The 6,202-nt window shown below is 32.6% G+C and overlaps 1 protein-coding gene across 1 annotated transcript in view; it reads left to right on the top strand.

Annotated features, from left to right (window-relative positions):
- Positions 1–328: 328 nt before the first annotated feature.
- The window catches only part of LOC115879842 (piggyBac transposable element-derived protein 4-like), a 31,790-nt gene continuing 25,916 nt past the window's right edge, over positions 329–6,202 (top strand). Inside the window, exon 1 of the mRNA XM_030896837.1 lies at positions 329–379. The gene's annotated coding sequence lies outside the window, so the exon portion shown is untranslated. The remainder of the gene's footprint in view (positions 380–6,202) is intronic.

The following is a 6,202-nucleotide window of genomic DNA, read 5'->3' as shown; positions in this document are numbered from 1 at the left end:
TTTATGTTTTCAAAAAAAAATATCGTAAAATTCGTAAGCACTCAATTTAGAATAAAATAATCTAAGAATGAAATTATTCTTTTATAAACCTGCTGAAAAATCAAATTAAAATAGGTATGTAACTTTTTTTTTACATATTAATTAACAATTTCCACAATTTACAATAAAATAAAAGTTTCGTTTAAATTTCTTAATCAGCTGATCATTATTAAAGTTCGCAGAAACCCGGGGCTATATTATTACATTACTCTGAGGAAAATAACGAAAATAATCGATATTTTTGACTCCGCCCCGAAAGGTTCACGATTTGTCGTCCAGTTGGCAGCACATTTTGTCTAGTCGGTTGAACAACTTTAGTGCAGGTGTCAAGAATTCGGAGGTAATACCCTATTTTTATCCTCGCTTACTGGCCTATAAGTTCAAAATCAAATATAGTTTCTAAAAAGATTTAAATCTTAAATCAAAAATCATTTTCCGTAAAAAGATTTCAGATCAAATGATGTAAATCGAAAAAAGTATTTAAATCATATAAAAAGATATAAATCTTATTGAAAGTGACAGCTCTGACTGTTAGACTGTACGAAGTTCATCAGCCGGGTCATCTAGTTCTACATATAAATTGACAGCAATATATGAAGATTTCTAACCCTATTTTTTGTGAAGTGTTAAGGCGGGTCCTCACTTGTCAGTTTCGCTGACGCAGTCTGACTGATTCATTATCAATGAAAAATAAAAAACAACGATTGTATTCACACGTTTCATGTTTTGCTACATTCAGTATTCAGTTAGTCCAAACATTCTAATGTGGTGATTTCGTATAGACATGAAAATGGTTAAAACAAAATTGAAACCAGGTGTTCGCGAAGTTTGTTTACAATTAGCAAATGAATTACAGAATATTCTGGTGAATCAGAAAAGAGAAAAAAAAAACGTCGTAGGTGGTCAGGTCCTGGATATTGCGAAGAAATAAACGGGGTGCTAGTGAAACTATATTAAAAGAATTAATTAACTTAACTTGTAAACTGCACAAATCACGAAAATGTAGTTCTCACGCTTCAGTTTCTATTCATTATTCGATAATGATCAGTCAAAATGAAAAAAAGTAGAACTGGTTTTCACTTTAACTGAAAGTACGAATGTACTGATCATTTAACATGAAAATGTGTTCTGAAGTTCATTGTTTGTTCAGTATCACTGAATCAGTCAGACTGCGTCAGCGAAACTGACAAGTGAGAACCCGCCTTTACAGGAAATGCCGAACATTTTCAAAATTTACAGGGCACTTTCCTCAATATATTGAGGTACATTCAGGCTGAGAGCGTCGAGCGTCGCGTCGCGTCCGGTCGTTCAGGCTGGGAGCATCAGCATGAGCTTGTTCTTTAGTCATTAGTCTTTCATTTTCAGTTTGTAAAATGGCTTCAAGGAGAGTTGTTCAGTTTGTCTAATGTTATACTCTGTTTTTTTTTTCTCAGGTAAGATTTCGACAGACGATGACAGAAGAAAAGCAGATGATGTCCCATACAAATCTATTTATTTTACTAAAAAAAGTTTCTAATAATTTTTAAGTTAACTATGGATGGCTTTAAATATAAATCCGTCATGCGTTGTCTCTTGTTGTTTTTAACCAGTTTTATTGGTTTATTTCAAAAATGACAGATCGTATTTCAATTTTATTGGTTTGACGGAACGATGAACGGCAAACGAACGCCGATGCGTATGAACTCGCCTTTAGATTTTTGACGCTTGTCAAAGTCTTGCCAAATTATAGGTTATAATTTTGTGTCACCTTTTGTCAGAGCTTTTGTCAAATACCCTGCGTTTTGGAAGATGATGCATTTTGATTCGTGTTATTACGTGTGTTTTGTGTCTTTTGAAGTTAAGTGGAGGAAAAATCGAGAGATAATTAACTGTAGATCCAGAGCACAGTTTATGGTTAATACAGGTTAATACTCGCTGCCCAGGTAGAAAGTCTTATACACCAACTCTGACACCAATAAAGTTCGTATACCATCTCGTCGTAGATAAGTGCATCTCGAATATGGTAGAAGGACCATATTAAACACATAACTTAAAACTGGAGTAGCTGTAAAATATCGACATCACACGATAGGTAAATAATGGAATTTAGTATACTGCAGAAAAATAATGTCAAAAGGTACTGGTTTAAAAAAATTAATATTAAAGTTAATTAATCAACCTTTAAGGTATCAAATTTGTTAAGTGTTATTATGAATAAAATAGTTTGTTTTATTTATTCCTGCGGAATATTACAAATTTGTATTTGTATATAAGTTATATTCATAAATATAATCATAAATGCGGGAAGTTTCATAAAGCTTGAAAGTAAGAAATAGTTCTTTTTTATATTTTTTTTTTTGGTATGTGGTGTCTTGTTCTTGTTTGTTTTGTATTAACACATACCGTTTTTTATTAAATAAAATAACTCGATTACATTTTTTCAATTTTATACAGTTTTTTTCACAATATTTTGAAGTAATCACTTGTCAGTCAAATTTTAAATATATTAATTTCCTGCTATGCGTTCCAGTTGTACCAACTTGTTTCTTTGTAAAATAAAATAAACTATTTTGAAATTAAAATGACAGACACATCTATCACTGTCAAGGATCTTCTCGTTGGACAGACTATACTATTGGAACCACCATATTTTACATTCAAAAGAATGGACAAAAAAGTAGGAATTCACCCTATAAACAGAAGACGATATCTGCATGGAGAATTTCATCATTTATGTCTTGAATATCGAAAGCTCTCATGTGTTTACTCGTACTGTGAAAAAATACTTACAAGAAATACCTAGAATTGTAGCTATTTCTTCAAGTACCGTAAAATGGGGTGAATAGAAACAGTTTCGTAGGCTATTAGCGATATACCGGTTGATAAAAATGTGGTATTATTTTCCCGAATATTTTAAAGCATGGGTCTTTGTTTGTTCTTTGCGTATACATATAATTTGATTTTTGAAAAATATGCATATAAATATTAAATAAAAATAACATTTGTGTTTGTATTCACCTGCTATTCGGAAGAATAGAAACACACATTGATGTTAAGGTTTTTATCTATTATACTTCCAACAAGGTGATTAGAAACAGTAAATTATTACATATTTAAGTAGGTTTAACAAGCATTAACAATACATATAATATAACAACTTACATGTAACAGCTTATGTATTACTTTAAAAATAAATATTTTATTTATAAAGTTTTCGCGCCATACAAAATAGGTGATAAATCGATCTCACATTTATTGATCAGTTGATTGACAGAAACAGTGCTGCCACAGATAAAAATATAGTTTTTACATTTTATTGTGTATTACCAATGATAGAAAAATTAGATATGTCGACTCTCTTTACTTTGAATATTTTTAATCGTGATTTGATTTTTTTCAGAAATTTTGTTTCTATTCACCACTATGTTTCTATTCACCCCATTTTACGGTAGTCAATCATGCAGATTTATATTTTTATATTGAGGCAATTTTGCATTCCACAGTACAGGTCTTGCCTGTATTTCAGCGATTAGCACCTCTGCGTGCTGGTCCTCAAACGCAATGACAACCACTGAACGCTAGACAGTTATCCGAAAAACAGTTCAGATCAGGGCCATGTAAGTGAAATATTCAAAATGGTTCCAGCAAAAGTTTCCCAATTATGACGGGTGATGGCGCTGATCGTCAAGATTTTTGGACAGGGATTTTGCTTACCGACAATACGACGTGAGCTACGACCATATACGTATTACTTTTTACAAATATACTCAGCCTAATCTCCAAAAAGTGAAGCCCAAACAGTGAAAGAACAATATGGAATTCTGCATAAGTCTATTTCACCCGGATATTCATTTAACTGAGCATGCCTCACCTGAAGAAGTTTTCATTGGTCGATGCTTTTAAAGGGAAGTGGTTGACTGACATTTCCCCTAACCTTCAATTTTATTTACATTTTTATTATTTATAACACATTATCATGGAGTTGGAAAAATATCAAAAAATAGTTGGAAACAATAAACTAAACAAAATCACTCTTTTACGCGCACAAATAAAAAGTAATCCAAACAGAACTAAAACAACAATCAATCGGAGTTTGGCGCAATCGCAGTTCAATCCATATCCGGGTGAAATAGACTTATGCAGTTTTAATATGAAGCTGGGTTATGTTGTCTTTTTCTTACGGCACAGAAATTGCACACGGGGTTAAATAGGGAACCCTGAGTATATTTGTAAAAAGTAATACGTATATGGCTACGACCGGACCAGGACCAATCAGAATGATCAGTCTTTCTTGGACATTTGCCGCGGAAGTGTGTGTTAATTTCTGTTGTGATAAGTGTGGTTGTGTTTGCAATTTCATTTTTCGGTTTTGATATTATGTTAAAATTAATTTTAAAGTATTGTATCACCTGTTTTTATGTCATAGTACTTTTTTCAGTTCTATGATCTGATATGTTATGATTTGTTAATGTTTGTTTAACAATGTTATACCAAAGAGGTTATACTTAATATATCAATTTGCATAGCCTAACTTTTTTATCAATAAACTTTGTAGATTTTCAGATTATTTAATTCCTTTTGTTTCCGTTTGTAATTTTATTTTTAAGACATATTATGTGATTGTTTCAGATAATATGTTTTAAAAATAAAATTGCAAATAGGGAATAAAAATAATTAAAATAAAAAAGTATATTTTACAATTCCCCCCGGCCCCGCACCCCTTTGGCTAACCTGTAAATGGCAGCTTTGTCGAGAGATGGCGTTACGAAAATGGAACCGATTTATTACAAGGAACTTGGGCTTCTTTTTCGTTAGTATATTCTGTGGTTCAGATTAAACTCGACGCTCGACGCTCCCAGCCTGAATGCACCTTTATACGATCGGAAAAAACATCGTCAAAGTTGGATTACAATAATTTCCAAAATTTTCCTAAATTTTGAAAATGTTCCATATGACCTGTATTTCTTCACAAAAAAGAAGGCCCAACCTTGCCTTATTTAAGTGAGAGAGATGATTAATTTAGTACCGATGATGATAAAGCTGGTACCGTTTTACACGAAATGAGGTAACTGCATTGATTGGCGAAAACACTGTATGGTATAGTGTGTATAGGCTTGGTGCATTTCAACCGATTTTTTAAAATTCCTATAGCAGCGCTCGGTACGGTAGAAATCAGAACTGTCCGGCTACTTTATTTCACGCTGTCCCGGTTGTCTTTCTTGCTGATCGCATTGATTATTTTGGTTTTTACTAGTGCAGTTAATTGAAATTATAAACTTCTCAGGTATGGGAAGTTTGTGTGATGTAACACTGTTTCGGGTAGTAAAAATTAAGTGAAAAAGAACCCGAACTGGGCGTCGCCTTGTGTTGTAACAATTTCAAACGATAACAAAATTGCCGAAAAAATGTTAACACGAAAAGGGGGGCGTAATTGCGTGGTTGTTGGGAGCTATAACATTTAATACCGGGTGCGTCTCAAAAGTGGCTCCCACCCCTATAACTTTTTTATTTTTACAGTTAAAAAAACGAGATTTGGTATGTTAGTATATGACATAAATTAGGATTACTTGACGCATTCAATAGTTTTCGGTCACTTCCTGTTTCACCGGAAATGACTACAACTTTTTTGATTTTTAAATGGCACCCTTGGTACTTTTTTACTTTATTCGATAGAAAATAACACTCTGAATAGAATGACATATCATATGTCAACTTTTGGCATTTTCGCATATGGTTTATTTGAAATTATAACTTGCGGTTCGTAACGAAAATTTGACTCGAAATACCAAGTGTGTGGTACCAAATTATTCGTACAAAAATGCTTTTTCCAAATATGCTAATGAGCCACCATCGTTCCATTTGAAAAAATGGAGATATGATTAAAAATACGATTTGAGCATTTTCTAACTGGCCAGGACAAGACACTTAAAACATTAGACAATCAAATCTATTTTTCCAAGGCTCCTTGATTAAGAATTAGTGCTTTTAACATAACCATGGCACTCTAGATTGAATTTTAAAATTCAATTCTGTTTTAAGCGAGAATGTCAAAAGTTGACATATGATATGTCATTCTATTCAGAATGTCATTTTCTATCGAATAAAGTAAAAAAATACCGAGGGTGCCATTTAAAAATCACAAGTTGTAGTAATTTCCGGTGAAACAGGAAGTGAACAAAAACAA

Source organism: Sitophilus oryzae, unplaced genomic scaffold, assembly GCF_002938485.1.
Source record: "Sitophilus oryzae breed Bouriz unplaced genomic scaffold, Soryzae_2.0 scaffold_158_pilon_pilon, whole genome shotgun sequence".
NCBI lineage: Eukaryota > Metazoa > Arthropoda > Insecta > Coleoptera > Curculionidae > Sitophilus > Sitophilus oryzae.
This window is presented reverse-complemented; position numbering and strand designations above follow the sequence as displayed.